The sequence below is a fragment of the Lissotriton vulgaris genome, unplaced genomic scaffold (assembly GCF_964263255.1).
Source record: "Lissotriton vulgaris unplaced genomic scaffold, aLisVul1.2 SCAFFOLD_643, whole genome shotgun sequence".
Classification (NCBI taxonomy): domain Eukaryota; kingdom Metazoa; phylum Chordata; class Amphibia; order Caudata; family Salamandridae; genus Lissotriton; species Lissotriton vulgaris.
In genome coordinates, this window is record NW_028254988.1 from 357,287 (window position 1) to 374,684 (window position 17,398).

A 17,398-nucleotide genomic window follows, 5' to 3' on the forward strand; every position below is an offset into this window, starting at 1 on the left:
CCGTCGACACGTGTAGCGGCGCCGATAGATTTTTTCGGCTCGAACATCTTCGGACGCACCGAGGGTGGTAACCCAAACTTGATAGGTGTCGCCGCGGTTTTAACTTGTGCAACAAACTTCGGCGTCGGGGCCTTCTTCGGTCCGACCGGTGTACCCTTCTCCTTGATGCGTTGGAGCGACTCCGACACTTCTTTGGTTATGAACGGAGTGGGTTTTGTTGACTCAACATGGTCCTTGGAGCCAGTCTTCGACTTGTCCGTAGGCCTCGACCGAGGATCGATCCCGTCTTTAGGCGCGGGCCTTTTGTGCGAATCGACACCCTTCGGCGTCTGCTTCGATGGCTCGACTGCCTTGACCTTGGTCTTCGGCGCCCCAACCATTGGCTCGACGACCTTCTTGAGTTTTCTGGCAGCAACGGCTATTTTAGTTTTCTTCGGCTCCGAGGGGTTTGAGGCCTTGGAGCCGACGAGAGGCACAAGCACTTTCGGTTTCAGCAAAGACGCTGTCTGTTTCGATTTCTTTGTATCGACCGATGGTGGTTTCGAAACCGCAGGCTCTTTAGAAATGTTCGAAGCCGGGCCTTTATGCGGGGCTGTAGAATGAGATTGTGGATCTTGGGTAAGGCCTAGTGGCGATCCCTCGACCTGAGCCTTACTGAGTGCGTCATCTTCGGCCTCTGTGAGGCCGTGTTGGCCTAGCTCTTCGCCTGAGCTATCTTCTACGGCCCCAAGGGCCTCCACGTCATCTCCTACCTTATCGACGACGTTCTCATCTTCGTCTTGTACCTCCCCGTCTTCGGCGTCATACTCTGAGTCATGGCCCGAAGCCGGCTCGGAGCAGTGTTCCTGATCCTCCAGATCAACGACCTCCTCGTCTTCGGTCCCGAAGATGTTCACGGGAACAGGCGCTGACTTCTTAGACTCCAGTCGAGTCGCGCGTCGAATCTTGAGGGTTTTCTTCGACCTGAACCGGGCACAGGCCATACAGATGTCTTCGTTATGGTCTGGGGACAGGCACTTGTTGCACACCGGGTGGACATCGATGTGCGGGTATTTTGCATTGCAAAGGGGGCACCGCTTGAATGGACTTCTTTCCATTTTAGATCTAAGATCGGGTAGTGTGGAAAGAAAAAACCTGTTGAGTCCTCAATGTCCTCTAAGCAAAGGCACCGATACCGAACGAAACGATACGACGCTATTTAAAGCCTTTCGGCTTTATAGAAAGTTTTCCTAACTTGAGCTAAGATAGTAACATCCGAACACAATGGCGGAAAAAAAACAATCTGAGGATGGAGAGGATGCCAATGCGCACTATAGTCCAGGGGAGGAGCCACCTATCTCGTGATACTTTAAAGACTCTTCCGGGACAACAATGTGCAAATCCGCACCCAACACTAGGCGGCGATCTATGCACAGATATGAATTCAGCAGCCCACATGCCTCGAACCTTGATATACCAGATGAATCACAGGACTCTCCAATTAGAGATGAGGTGGGAGATGGTAGCTTTGGGATGGCTTATGATGGGACTTCAACCCTGCTAAAGAGCATGGGGGACATCCTAATAAAGCTCCTAACCCCACTGGAAACCAGATTAACACGCATAGAAAATCAGTTACTTGAGGTTGAAAAAAGCATTATAACACTGGCAAGTCTCAGTATAGTTGGAATACCACCTAAACCAACCTCGGGTACTGCTCTAATAGCACTGGCACCAGATGTGAATAAATCTCAGCCATTGACCCAGGGGACGAGTGAGAATACCAAAAATGCAACTATGGTGAACCTAGAAAACACCGTTGCAATAGCTAAAGAAACCCCAGTACAAGGCACTAATGTTATTAAGCCCAACCAGCAGGACCAGAAAGGGCATCAAACAGGGCGGAAATCAAGGGGAGGTTATATCAATCTACCACTAGATGTTAGTCCCTATGTAATTGTCCTGACAGGGGTCCCTGAGCTAGGCAATCGACACCAAGAATCCTTTTGGTCACTTAAAAATAAAGTATCACATTAGCTAAATGAAAACAGGCCCTTACCTACTCACTTAAAGGGTAAAATTGTAATGGTTCGAAGGGTCCCATGGATAGGCTCCACAAGAAAAATCAACCACTGGCGACTGTATGGTAGTAAACTTTGAAGACCCACAAACTGTGTACCATATATGTTCATGGAACTCTCCAGGAGGGAACTCTATAATTGAAACTAGGCCACTTTTGTTTTTTTATCCATCCAGGACGCGACCTGAAGGTGGCGGAAGTTGGACTAGGGTCAACTATAATGCTTGGAGTGGGCAGAGTGATAGGGGCCTGGGTAATCCAAACCAATGGGTAGGGGCACCAACTTTTAATAGATTAAGCTGCCTTGAAGCAGCAGATTGACTGAAGCCAATTAAGGGTTGTATAACCAGCACCAAGGGGAGACCATGTATGTTGAGCCCTATCTTCAACCATGACCACAGGAAAGGACTCACAGAAGTGATTGTGGGTGAAGAAATTGAAATCGGCCTTACTGCCCGTGCTCAATCTGGGGACTTGGGAGTCCCGAGTATCACTAGCAGCGAAGGAACAGTAGTAGCTGCTTGTCCCCAGGGGAAAGGACCACAGAATCTATCAATGTAAAACCCAGCATGTGCAAATATGGTAACCATACAGGGAGAGCGACCCAAACCATTGGAAGGACAGAACTCTCTGGGAAAAGTTATCCTCAGGAGTTACTAGTTTAAATATTAGACCTCCAACTCTAGAGCAACTACCCACGAGCAGCAGTAATGATAAGGTTTTGAAATTAATATCATGGAACAAAGCTGGCGTAACAAAAACACCAGAGGGACCTTGATTGGGCAAAGTACATTGATTCAGAAGATTTCTGCCATCAAGATTCATGGGCACTCGATCCGCCACATAGGGTAGGCTATAAGTCTTTTGGTATTGGTGCCACCCCTTCTGTAAGGGAAAGGCTATCAGGCGGTTTAATCACCTGGGTCAAAGTAACTTTAAGGATCCAGGTAGAAGTTATAGACACAAACTCGTTGGACATCCTGGCATTAAAAATTACAACTTGCCAAGGGAAAATACTCTATCTAATTAATGTCTATAATATACCTGCTCCAGCATCTAAAGAATCATTGACTTTGGTAAAACTGGACTCCTTAAATAGAATAGTGGATAAAGAAGCTGTTATCATAGCTGGTGACCTAAATTGCAACTATAAACCAATTCTAGGGCTGGGCGATGTATTTGACGAAGAAGATCAGGCAAATAATATTCCCTTGTTGGATAATAACGACCCTGTACATTGCTCAGTTCTGGCAGTTCAATTAGTGAAGCTGTCTGCGGAACATGGTCTCAGGGCTTGTAACGGACGTCTCCAGTCGGATACTTCCAAAAAGTCAACATTCTTTAGGAACAATTGCAAAAGCAACTTAGATTTCGTAATCGTTTCCTTGAGTATCTGGCAATACATGATCGACCTTGAGGTAAAGGACAGGCTAGAGAGTGATCATCGTCTTTTGGATTTACTGCTAGAAGCATGCTTGGTTAAGGGGGCCAGGAGTACTAAGACAACTGATGCCCATAGCGGTTCCTGCGACGAGATTTTGGTTAGTAATAACAGACGAGCCCTAAAGTGGTCTCATATACTGGAGCACAGAGACATCCTTGCGAAAATCTATTCACAATTTGCAAGGTCATTCTCAGCTTTCATAGGTTCCCCACCTGAGGACGATAATTCTGGATGCTTTATTGCACTCCATAATGAGTTTTTCAAAACCCTGAAAAGCCTAGTCACAAAAATGCCAAAAAAAGACACCAGAAACTGCTAAACCTGGCCCATAGCAAGCCATGGTATGATAAGATATGTAGGCAGTCCAAGGAAAGCCTCCTGTTGGCGATTAAAATTAAATCTTCGGACAATGCGACATTGGCTCGTTAAGTTTATAAGCAGGTGCAGGCTGTCTCAAAGAAAGCTTGGGAGGAAGATAGTTGGGCGGATATGCTGGTAGCTGTAAAGGCAAAAGACAACGTAGGCTTCTGGAGGTTGGTTGCTAACGGGAACCACGAAGGGAGAGTTGTCAAGGATGTTTACCTTGACGAACTCATGTGGGTTAACCACTTCACATAAAAAATATGATGAAGTCACTAACGACACCAGCGAAGAAGTTCCATGGCTTATACCTCCCAATGTTAATCTGGAATTTACATTAGAGGAAACTGAAGCAGCCCTTAATGCAGTGAAAAATGGCAAAGCACCTGGCTTAGATAAAATTCCCGGGGATCTCTACAAGCATGATTTAAAGGTATGGGCACCCTATATAAATTATTTGTGCAACACGCTAGCTTCTAGTGTAGATTTCCCAGAAAGTTGGCGGGGTGCTGAGATTGTTTTAATCTTTAAAAAGGGTGATCGGTCCAAACCCTCAAATTACCGACCAATTAGCCTAATGGACATTCTCCAAAAAATCTAATCCAGGCATATTTTATCCTGTGTTAACTTGTGGTTGGAAGATAACTCTGTCTTCACGAAGTTTCAAGCTGGGTTTAGGAACAAAGTGAGCACCGTCGACCAAGTCTTTAGATTTTGCTGTCTCTACTGGAAATATGTTCATATTAAAAAAGGCCATCTATACGTTGCTTTTGAAGATCTTAGAGCAGCATTTCATTTAGTGCCACAAGATCTTCTATGGAGGTCTCTCCATATGGCAGGGTTACCCAGCTGCCTGTTCCAGATATTTACAACAAGGGGTGGTGAGGGACAGAGTCTCTGAATTAAGCAGAAAGCTCTCACCCAGTCAAGAGATCAGGGCTAGATCCAACACCGTTTTTTAGCTCACTGCACCATCCCAGTTTCAGAACCTGGCTGTATGCAAATTAGTCTGTTCCTGTCCCAGTGCATGATGGGAACAGGGCAAACCAAACTACAAAAGCCAATTCTTACACTGGGAAGGAAACAAGCTCCCGGGGACCGGTTTCTGGCATTACAGCCGTCTTCGGCCCGGTTTGCTTGAATCCTGATGGTGCAATGAGCAAGGGTCTCACATCTGAGAATACCCTTCCACGCTTAGGGTGGACAAAAATATTTACAACAAGGGGTGGTGAGGGACAGAGTCTCTGAATTAAGCAGAAAGCTCTCACCCAGTCAAGAGATCAGGGCTAGATCCAACACCGTTTTTTAGCTCACTGCACCATCCCAGTTTCAGAACCTGGCTGTATGCAAATTAGTCTGTTCCTGTCCCAGTGCATGATGGGAACAGGGCAAACCAAACTACAAAAGCCAATTCTTACACTGGGAAGGAAACAAGCTCCCGGGGACCGGTTTCTGGCATTACAGCCGTCTTCGGCCCGGTTTGCTTGAATCCTGATGGTGCAATGAGCAAGGGTCTCACATCTGAGAATACCCTTCCACGCTTAGGGTGGACAAAAATATTTACAACAAGGGGTGGTGAGGGACAGAGTCTCTGAATTAAGCAGAAAGCTCTCACCCAGTCAAGAGATCAGGGCTAGATCCAACACCGTTTTTTAGCTCACTGCACCATCCCAGTTTCAGAACCTGGCTGTATGCAAATTAGTCTGTTCCTGTCCCAGTGCATGATGGGAACAGGGCAAACCAAACTACAAAAGCCAATTCTTACACTGGGAAGGAAACAAGCTCCCGGGGACCGGTTTCTGGCATTACAGCAGTCTTCGGCCCGGTTTGCTTGAATCCTGATGGTGCAATGAGCAAGGGTCTCACATCTGAGAATACCCTTCCACGCGCTTAGGGTGGACAAAAATATTTACAACAAGGGGTGGTGAGGGACAGAGTCTCTGAATTAAGCAGAAAGCTCTCACCCAGTCAAGAGATCAGGGCTAGATCCAACACCGTTTTTTAGCTCACTGCACCATCCCAGTTTCAGAACCTGGCTGTATGCAAATTAGTCTGTTCCTGTCCCAGTGCATGATGGGAACAGGGCAAACCAAACTACAAAAGCCAATTCTTACACTGGGAAGGAAACAAGCTCCCGGGGACCGGTTTCTGGCATTACAGCCGTCTTCGGCCCGGTTTGCTTGAATCCTGATGGTGCAATGAGCAAGGGTCTCACATCTGAGAATACCCTTCCACGCTTAGGGTGGACAAAAATATTTACAACAAGGGGTGGTGAGGGACAGAGTCTCTGAATTAAGCAGAAAGCTCTCACCCAGTCAAGAGATCAGGGCTAGATCCAACACCGTTTTTTAGCTCACTGCACCATCCCAGTTTCAGAACCTGGCTGTATGCAAATTAGTCTGTTCCTGTCCCAGTGCATGATGGGAACAGGGCAAACCAAACTACAAAAGCCAATTCTTACACTGGGAAGGAAACAAGCTCCCGGGGACCGGTTTCTGGCATTACAGCCGTCTTCGGCCCGGTTTGCTTGAATCCTGATGGTGCAATGAGCAAGGGTCTCACATCTGAGAATACCCTTCCACGCTTAGGGTGGACAAAAATATTTACAACAAGGGGTGGTGAGGGACAGAGTCTCTGAATTAAGCAGAAAGCTCTCACCCAGTCAAGAGATCAGGGCTAGATCCAACACCGTTTTTTAGCTCACTGCACCATCCCAGTTTCAGAACCTGGCTGTATGCAAATTAGTCTGTTCCTGTCCCAGTGCATGATGGGAACAGGGCAAACCAAACTACAAAAGCCAATTCTTACACTGGGAAGGAAACAAGCTCCCGGGGACCGGTTTCTGGCATTACAGCCGTCTTCGGCCCGGTTTGCTTGAATCCTGATGGTGCAATGAGCAAGGGTCTCACATCTGAGAATACCCTTCCACGCTTAGGGTGGACAAAAATATTTACAACAAGGGGTGGTGAGGGACAGAGTCTCTGAATTAAGCAGAAAGCTCTCACCCAGTCAAGAGATCAGGGCTAGATCCAACACCGTTTTTTAGCTCACTGCACCATCCCAGTTTCAGAACCTGGCTGTATGCAAATTAGTCTGTTCCTGTCCCAGTGCATGATGGGAACAGGGCAAACCAAACTACAAAAGCCAATTCTTACACTGGGAAGGAAACAAGCTCCCGGGGACCGGTTTCTGGCATTACAGCCGTCTTCGGCCCGGTTTGCTTGAATCCTGATGGTGCAATGAGCAAGGGTCTCACATCTGAGAATACCCTTCCACGCTTAGGGTGGACAAAAATATTTACAACAAGGGGTGGTGAGGGACAGAGTCTCTGAATTAAGCAGAAAGCTCTCACCCAGTCAAGAGATCAGGGCTAGATCCAACACCGTTTTTTAGCTCACTGCACCATCCCAGTTTCAGAACCTGGCTGTATGCAAATTAGTCTGTTCCTGTCCCAGTGCATGATGGGAACAGGGCAAACCAAACTACAAAAGCCAATTCTTACACTGGGAAGGAAACAAGCTCCCGGGGACCGGTTTCTGGCATTACAGCCGTCTTCGGCCCGGTTTGCTTGAATCCTGATGGTGCAATGAGCAAGGGTCTCACATCTGAGAATACCCTTCCACGCTTAGGGTGGACAAAAATATTTACAACAAGGGGTGGTGAGGGACAGAGTCTCTGAATTAAGCAGAAAGCTCTCACCCAGTCAAGAGATCAGGGCTAGATCCAACACCGTTTTTTAGCTCACTGCACCATCCCAGTTTCAGAACCTGGCTGTATGCAAATTAGTCTGTTCCTGTCCCAGTGCATGATGGGAACAGGGCAAACCAAACTACAAAAGCCAATTCTTACACTGGGAAGGAAACAAGCTCCCGGGGACCGGTTTCTGGCATTACAGCCGTCTTCGGCCCGGTTTGCTTGAATCCTGATGGTGCAATGAGCAAGGGTCTCACATCTGAGAATACCCTTCCAAGCAAGCCGGGCCGAAGAGGCTGAAATGCCAGAAACCGGTCCCCGGTAGCTTGTCTCCTTTCTGGTAAAGAATTGGCTTGGTAGTTTAGTCTGCCCTGTTCCCATGATGCACTGGGCCAGGGACAGACTGATTTGCATATAGCCAGATTCTGAGCTGGGATGGGGCAGTGAGATAAATAACGGTGATGGATCAAGCCCTGATCTTTGGACTGGGTAAGAGTGGTCTGCTCAATTCAGACACTCTGTTCATCACCACCCCCTTTTGTAAATCGATTTTGGCCACTATAGGTGTGGCAGGGTATACTCAGACATGAGTCCCTTTCTCACTGCTCCATCAGGATTCAAGCAAGCCGGGCCGAAGAGGCTGAAATGCCAGAAACCGGTCCCCGGTAGCTTGTCTCCTTTCTGGTAAAGAATTGGCTTGGTAGTTTAGTCTGCCCTGTTCCCATGATGCACTGGGCCAGGGACAGACTGATTTGCATATAGCCAGATTCTGAGCTGGGATGGGGCAGTGAGATAAATAACGGTGATGGATCAAGCCCTGATCTTTGGACTGGGTAAGAGTGGTCTGCTCAATTCAGACACTCTGTTCATCACCACCCCCTTTTGTAAATCGATTTTGGCCACTATAGGTGTGGCAGGGTATACTCAGACATGAGTCCCTTTCTCACTGCTCCATCAGGATTCAAGCAAGCCGGGCCGAAGAGGCTGAAATGCCAGAAACCGGTCCCCGGTAGCTTGTCTCCTTTCTGGTAAAGAATTGGCTTGGTAGTTTAGTCTGCCCTGTTCCCATGATGCACTGGGCCAGGGACAGACTGATTTGCATATAGCCAGATTCTGAGCTGGGATGGGGCAGTGAGATAAATAACGGTGATGGATCAAGCCCTGATCTTTGGACTGGGTAAGAGTGGTCTGCTCAATTCAGACACTCTGTTCATCACCACCCCCTTTTGTAAATCGATTTTGGCCACTATAGGTGTGGCAGGGTATACTCAGACATGAGTCCCTTTCTCACTGCTCCATCAGGATTCAAGCAAGCCGGGCCGAAGAGGCTGAAATGCCAGAAACCGGTCCCCGGTAGCTTGTCTCCTTTCTGGTAAAGAATTGGCTTGGTAGTTTAGTCTGCCCTGTTCCCATGATGCACTGGGCCAGGGACAGACTGATTTGCATATAGCCAGATTCTGAGCTGGGATGGGGCAGTGAGATAAATAACGGTGATGGATCAAGCCCTGATCTTTGGACTGGGTAAGAGTGGTCTGCTCAATTCAGACACTCTGTTCATCACCACCCCCTTTTGTAAATCGCCTGTTCCAGATAGTTGGGCTGCATGCTAAGAATTTTGCTAAAGTGAGATGGGGCCCCAATGAGGAACTAACCCAGAATATACCTATTGAGCGTGGCGTACGCCAGGGCTGTGTCCTGGCCCCCACTTTATTCTCACTTTTTGTGAACGATATCCCTGCACACTTAGAGGGTTGTAAAACTGACTCCGCAAAACTAAATGGTGGAAGGGTACCCGCGTTACTATTCGCGGATGATACCATTTTAATCTCTCAAACTAAGAAGGGTCTTCAGGCACTACTTCATTCCTTTAGAGACTATTGCAACAGGAAAGGTCTGGAAATTAATGCCAAAAAACTAAATGTATGGCCTTAAACCCTATTAAACCACAAAAAGGTTGCCTAACATCAAACGACCAAAAATTGGAATTGGTCCAAAACTTTTCGTATTTGGGGGTTTCCCTTGATTCCAATTTCACTTGGAGGCCCCAGACTGAGAAAAGCAAGCTATTATTTACTCAAAACACTATACCCATCCTAAGAAAGCAGGGTGCAAGCACTAGTAAAGCTGTGTCACCAGCATTAGAGCGGTTTACATTTAAAGTCCAATGGGCAGCTCTCTATGGTGCTGAGATCTGGGGGCCGATGTCAACGGATGCTTTTACAATTTGAGAATAAATTTATGAGAAGCCTTGTAAGGGCCCCAAAAGGTACTCCTTTAGTACCACTTCAGTTGGACCTAAACGTTAAAAGAACCGACCACCACACTATTGTTCGGCCCCTAATGTTTTGGGTGAGACTGGCAAACACCAGAACTGCTTGACTACAGGAATGGGTTAAAAGAGGTAATGTGTTTGGATGTATCGAACTCTAATATATGGCTAAAACAGGTTAGATTATGGTTTACCAAAATAGGTTTATCTCAATTTTGGGAGAATCCGGAAAGGTTACCGTACAATTCAAAAAAAATTGTGAAAACTGCTTTTTGGGGTTTTATTAACAACCAAATAACTGATGGAAATAGTGGTGGGACTTTAGTAAACAACTTTCAAAACTTCAAGGATGAGCCTCTCTGAGAATTTCCTTGATGAAGTCGAGCCCCCGCTTGCCAAAACCCTATTCATGAAACTAAGATATGGTAACCTTTTGACCAACTCAACCCTGGCACGCTGGTCTAGAAGGGGTAATGCTGACGATACAACGACCAGCGAAACCTGTACTATGTGTGAGGGCAATCTCAAGGAGAATGACCAGCATATCCTTCTCTTCTGCCCAGCCTATGCGTTGGCCAGAAGAAAGTGGATTAAACCTTTATGCAATCTTTTGGGCATAAGGTCATGTAAGACGGCATTAAGAATGATCAAATCTGACACAACCCGAACAATAGTATTTAGTGTCAGTAGATTCTTGCTCTCCATCCACTTTGCGCGCAGGAAAAAAGCCTAAAGCTAGAAGGACAAGGTTATATACCGCTTGCCCATTTGGTTTTATTTGTTCAGTGGTTTAATAGTATGTATTTTTATGGCTCACTTTCCAGCTCCTTGTCCAAATGTCTCACTAGCTAGGTATGTCACCACGTTTTTATTCTGGTCTTTTTTTAATCTGTTCTGATTTATCAGCAACAATTGTTAGTTGTTTAAAAAATTGTGTTTGATATGCATTTTGTAAATGAAATGTGTTTGCTATGCAAATCTTTTACAGCCATGCAGGGCCGAAATAAAGATTAATTGGATTTTCAAAATTGATACCGATTGCATTCAGAAACGTTTGTACATTTTAAACATAATATAAGATATAAGGGTAGAAGATAAATATGTACATACGCATACATACAAATATACACACACATATATATATCCAAAAAAGAAGTGACTCAAACAGATGGATTCACCAAAGAACCAAAAAATTATTTCCACTATGTTTCAGCTTCCACCTTCCTCAGGTAGTACAAGATGGTTTGCTCAGTGGCTGCACAGATTACACAGCTGAATTTTCAAAAGGCATCATGAGTGAAGATTCCATTTGGAATGTGGAATCCATGCAGTCCTGAGAGCTCTTGACATATTCAGCAATCAGGTTGGATTGTCAGTAATGTTCAGACCATCTGGATGCAGTGATTTTAAACGGTACATCCATAAGTTCTCTGGAGTCAAGTAGTTCCTCCTTTAAGACATGTTCCAAAGGGAAAATCTTCAAATCTGATAGAAAATTATCTTCAAGTTTAAAATGACTGGCTACAGGCTGGTCAATTTTCTTATTAATTATTGCTGATTTGTGGTTCCTGAATCGTGCGCAGAGGTCATTTACTGTTTGGCCTACATATTGTTTTTCATAGCTTTGGCGTTGGCACTGAATCCTCCTTCAGGACAACAATCTGTTTGATTGTTATCCACAGGAAGCACATGGATACCAAAAGTCACTTCCGAGATGTATTGCCATTCTTTCCAAGGACACTTTCTTTGCACCCTTCCTAGTTTGTGTTCCTTGACACTCAAACTCTCACTGTTATATAAGGAAGCACTCTATTTGATTAATCTCCGGCTGTTCTCATTTCTCTTTTAGAACCTCAAAGCTGCCTTGGTTCTTTGACTTCTTACACCAGTACCTTTCTCTATTTGAACTAAGTGCTAAATAACAAACCTCAACGGTATTCCAGTCAGCAAGATCGGGTGTCCTGATTCCTTGTCCTGAAGGTGGTTTTTAATCAATTATCATCCATTCAAACGCTGCATCGACAACTACATGGTTTTAAATTTGTGGCTACAGGCCATATTCGAATATGTATTTTTTGTGTGATTTCTAGGACTCAATGTGTTTTTAATCAATGTGTATTGATTGATGAATTGTCTTTATACAGAGATTAGAAATTGGTGGCCAACACCACAAAAGACAAGATCCCACTTTCAATTTGTAATCACATTGTTTTAAGATTTTAATTGTGGTTTTGTATTAATATCAAAATAGTAATAAAGTCAACATTATCACATGTTAATGGGTTTAGCAATGAAGTGTGTGGATGACTTGGGAGTAAATAGAACAGTGGTTAGTGTACAAGGAATCCAAGAGTCACGTGGGGGACACCATTTTGTCTTTTTACTACTGACCCTACCCCCTTCGTCTGTAAGGGTTCCTCTAACATCTTGTGATAGTTTCCCTAGGCCCATGCCAATTCGCAGGCCATATACGCTCAGTGCCCACCGTACACATATATACCTTTAACAGCTTTTGAAGCAGAATTCAATCCAGTCATCGGGTAGCTGCAGCTCTCAGCTACTGAAAGTGGAGGCCAAGCATGTCTTCACATAAGGATGAATATTTACTCTCTCCCCCCCCCCCATCCCCCCATCCCCCCCCCCCCCGAGCCAGCACCCTTCCCACGAGCCACGTACTGAGGAGTGGGAGCGGGCCCTCGGCAGGCCCTCAGAGAACCCTGAAGGAGCCGTAACATCGCTGGACGGGGTATTAAAATACGTGACATTTCCCCCGTTACTGGGGAGGGGTGGAGGAAGAGGCGCGCCTCCACTGTACTGTCGCTGTAGTCTGGGCGACTTTGGACAGTTGCGCTGATGCTGCCAGTAGCCTGTGAGGAGCGCTTCTTCTGAGGCAAATTTTTTATCCCCTCTGACTGACTGTAGCTAACTTACAATGTCGCCTGAGTTCCAGATGGCCAACTCAGTGAGACCTTCTGATGTTTTTGTTCCTCCCCGGGCCTTTAATCATTGATCTCCCCAGGACCTCAACCAGCCTTCGCCCGTCCCTGGGCCCACCCACCTGGTCCTTTTCCCTGCTTACTTCCCTAGACTGTATAGGAAGGTGAGTAACCCAATATACCCTTGCGGGCTCGGGCAGAGTTTAGTGTAATATGAAGTGGCCAGCAAGGGATTTTATTTATATGAAGTTTCAGCACTAGTTAGGACTTGTTAAGGGGCAATCAAAGTACCTAAATCTGAATTCAATCAGCGGCTGTTCAATTGAATTAAAAATCAAAAGGTTCTAACAATGAGGAACAGAAGATGTTACCACACTAACATCATAGGTACAATAAATGAATAATAAAACATGAAACCAGGATAATTTGTTTGTCTGAAAAGTTATTATTTTGAATTCAAGACAAAAGATATTTCTGTACAAAAAATGAACATTAACATAAGACAGGGTACATACATAGATATACTATGGATATTTAAGGTATTGGTTGCTTTTCCTATAATATATCCAAGAAAACAGTCCAGACTGCTAGGAAAAGATGATAAATTGATTTCCACTATCAATCAGGAGAAAATCAAAAGTTGATACAAATCATACTGTGCAGAATTGGACTAGGTAAGTCGACGTTTCGGTCTTATCTTGATCATTTACAAGACCATCATCAGGACAAAGTGATAATATATACAATGGTTGACCCTTTTTTTAATTCCGAATCACGACACTTTTAGACTAAGTGACGGCATCCGCTTATTTCTTTTGAGGCGGGCAATGTGCAAAATCAGTTTTGAGTATCAGGCACTTATGCATACAGCGGTATTGCAATGAACAGGTTCTGGTAGTTTGTCCAATTCGTATCACTGTGCCAAGGCGTTCACATGTATTTGTCGGCTACGATCACAGGACGTCAATTACGAGCAGTCCGGGTAGTGTTCGTAATTGACGTCCTCACTTCATCGGAGCCGCGTTGAGGGAAGGCAGGCGATTAGCTGTTGCTGTAACCGTTTCTGATTAGAAAGGAAGGATTCCCCAATATACGTTAAAGGCTCATGAAGTCCTGTATTTGGGAACTTAAAGTTCTTACGCCAATTGGGCGCAACTACACTCACTTACATATAAAACATTGTGAGGAACATTACACATTGTGGTAATTTTTATTTTTCACTTTTACATCTTGCATGTGAGTAAGGCGAGGATAAGTGCTTTCATCCTTGTCCTGAAGAAGGGGGCTTTGACCTCCGAAACATGTTGACTTTTAACACAGTGGTTTGATACCCTAACACGTATCTTTTATAACCACGCCCTGCACTTTAATTTTAATAATACCAGCCGGGGATTTAATAAAGTTTTTTTCTTCCCACGTGCCAGGTATTTTTTAACCACTTTTTTCACCTCACCTCACTCACATCTTGGTATATAACACACACCCCCACACATAGTTCACTTCAAGTGCTCCTGCGTATTCGCGAGTCGTAGCACGCCGCATCCCGTAGAGGGGTGCGAAGGCCCCGATGATGAAGCATGACACCAAGGGGCCTGTTGGTGTGTGAGGGGCATTTAAAAAACACTGTGTGTTCCCCATCACTCTAGGGATCACTATCACTCGAGTGGATTCCACTTTGTTTATTTACATAACTTGGGAGACTGAATCCACTGACTCTCTCTCTCTCCCCCCTCCTGTTAAAATGTGTATGTAGGTGCTACCTCAGCACAATGATGTCAGTTTCTTTTCACAACTTTCCATGCCAGGAGAGCGGAGCCACGAAGAACACCGACCGCTGTTGTGAAAAACTAGGGCCCTGAAAGGGGAGTACCCTGTCCCTAGAAATCTGTTCCCAGAGCTGGAGAGGATGGGTGGGTTGGTAAGTAATCTACAGTTAGAGTCTCTAAAAGATAAGCAGTTACCAAAGTTAAGTAACTTGTTTGCCTGATAGACTTCTAGCCACAGATTCCTTACATTAGAATAGATACCCAAGCCATACCTCCCAAGAGGTGGGTCTGCGAAAGTTTCACACCAAAAAAGTCTTTCAGGATCGAACACACAAAGTGCCTGTCCCAAAGGACCAGATTGTTCAGGCAGCAGTGCTTGGTAGAACATGTGCAGAGAAGCCCACGTTGCTGCCTAACAGATTTCCAGGACCCGAACTCTGCGTGCTAACGCAGTGTTTGACCACGATTGCCCTCAAGGCGTTGCCTCTTGGTCAATGTGTAGCACATTTTAATGCAGAGCACGATCCATAAGGAGACGGTTCGTTTCTAAACGGCCTTCCTTTTTTAGCTCGGGTATACCCTACAAAGAGTTAGTAGTCCACCTGGAATTCTTTTGTGCTCTCAAGGTAGAATGACAATGCTCTTTTTGGGTCCAGTGGTGGAGTCGCTCCTCTTACTTAGAGGGATGCGGCAGAGTGTAAAATGTAGATAGGGTGATGGATTGACCTACATGAAAGGGAGGGACCACTTTTGGAAAGAAGAAAGCTCTGGTGTAAAGGACCAGCTTGTCCAGGAAGATGTTGAGGTAGCGAGGCACAGTCGCCAAAGACTGGAGTTTACTGACCCTACAAGTGGATGTAACAGCCACTAGAAAGGCCGTCTTGACGGTAAGGAGCTTGACAGGACAGTTGCGCTGTAGTTCAAAAGGAGGTTACTTTAGAACAGTGAGTACTAGACTGAGGTCCCACTCAGGCATGATGAAGGGAGAAGGTGCGAACATGTGCTGACCTTTCAAAACAGATTTGCAACAGGGGATTTTAACAGGGTTAGCTGATCTGGCAACCACAGCAAGGCTAGGATGGCAGAAAGATAGAACTTTAAGGTGCCCAAAGCAGAGCCCTGGTGGGCAAGAGAAAGAATGTGTAGAAGAGCCTGAGAAAGGGGAGCTAAAAGTCAGTCAAAATGTTTTTTTTTTTTTTTTTTTTTTACAGAATATTGCCACAAACTTGCCCCAACGGCTGGTGTATATTCACTTGGTGGAGGTACACCTGGCTGTAAAGATAACCGTGCAGACTTTGGGCAGAAGGTCGAAAACTGTTGCCAATTAACCCCTTCGACGCTCATGACGAGCTGGGCTCGTCATGGCGTAGCCCGCTCGCACGCTGATGACTAGCCCAGCTCGTCACGTAAAGTGCGTTTTTGAAAAACCCAGCGCACTAGCGGAATTCTGCTAGCGCGCATGGTGTTAATCTCCACACATGAAAGCACAGCATTGCTAGGTTTGGGTGGAGAACCCTCCCCTGCTGCTGCGACATAAGATCCCCTCCAAAGGGGCAGGTTCAGCTGAGGACCGATGGCCATGCTCAACAGCTCGGGATTCCAAACTCTCCGAGCCCAGTCCAGTCACAAGGATGGCTTGGTCATGGTCATTCTGGATCTTGTTGAGAACACTGGGCAGGAGTGGTAAGGGCGGAAAGGTGTACAGGAGGCCTGTGCTCCACTCTAAACGAAAAGAGCCTCCGAGCAAGAGCTGAATAGGGAACTCCAGCGCACAAAAATGCTGACATTGCGCGTTCTGGGTGGTGGCAAAGAGATCTTACCTAGGCTCTCCCCACTGCTGAAAGAGCCCTAGCACTAACTGTGGATTGAGATGCAATTCATGATCCACTAGGCACCTGCGGCTGAGTTAATCTGCCCTGGCATTCAGAGAGCCCGCCAGGTGTTGAACCATGAGGGATTTGCCCAGATGTTCCAGCCATGTCCAGAAGCGCACAGCCTCTTGACAAAGGGACCACGACCCCAAAACCAGCTTGTTTGTTGCAGTACCACATGGCGATGGTGTTGTCTATGAACACATACACTGGCCTTCCCTTGATGGAGGGTGGGAAGGCTTGCCATGCCAGACTGATTGCGTGGAGCTCCACTAGGTTGATGTGGAGACCGAATTTTGCCGGAGACTAGAGGCCTCCGATCTCCACCTCTCAGATAACAGGCCCACCCCAGACATTCGTTACAACTGTCAGATTCAAGTGGGAAGAGAGAGGGTTCTACCGCTGACCCAATCACTTCTCATTAACCACCACTGCAGGTCTTTTGCGGTTCCTTCCTAGATCTGGACAATGTCGGATTGATTCCCCTGATGGTGCGCCCTGTGGAACTTTAGGTCCCACTGCAGAGCCTGCATATGACAGCAGGCATGTGTCACAAACAGGATGCAGGAGGCCCAGCAGCCTCAGAGTCAGTTTTACCAAAACAGAGGGCAGAGGCTGAAACATCAGTATCATAGCCTGAATTTCATGGACTCGTCATTCAGAAGGATTAGCCTGAGACTGCTGTGTCCAGAACAGCTCTGATGAAAGGAAAATCTAAGAGGAATCAGGTGTGACTTTGGCACCTTGGTAGTGAAAACCGAAGAGTGCAGGAAGTCTGGTATAGTCTGGTGGTGGGAGACGACAGCCTGGGTGAGCCCACCTGCAATAGCGAGTCTTCGGGATAAAGCGTGGTGGGCAGGGCGGTCGACTGCTACCCCTAATCACTATAGATGAGCTGCAACTAACGCCATCACCTTGGTGAACACCAGAGGGGTGCCGTTAAGGCCCAAAGGAAGCACGCCAAATTGAAAGCGCTTGAGGCCACCATGAACCGCTGTGA

The 17,398-nt window shown here is 46.1% G+C and overlaps 1 protein-coding gene across 1 annotated transcript in view; it reads right to left on the reverse strand.

Moving 5' to 3' along the window:
* LOC147659359 (RING1 and YY1-binding protein-like) overlaps positions 1-17,398 on the reverse strand; it is a 338,398-nt gene that overhangs the window by 12,217 nt on the left and 308,783 nt on the right. The window lies entirely within an intron of this gene.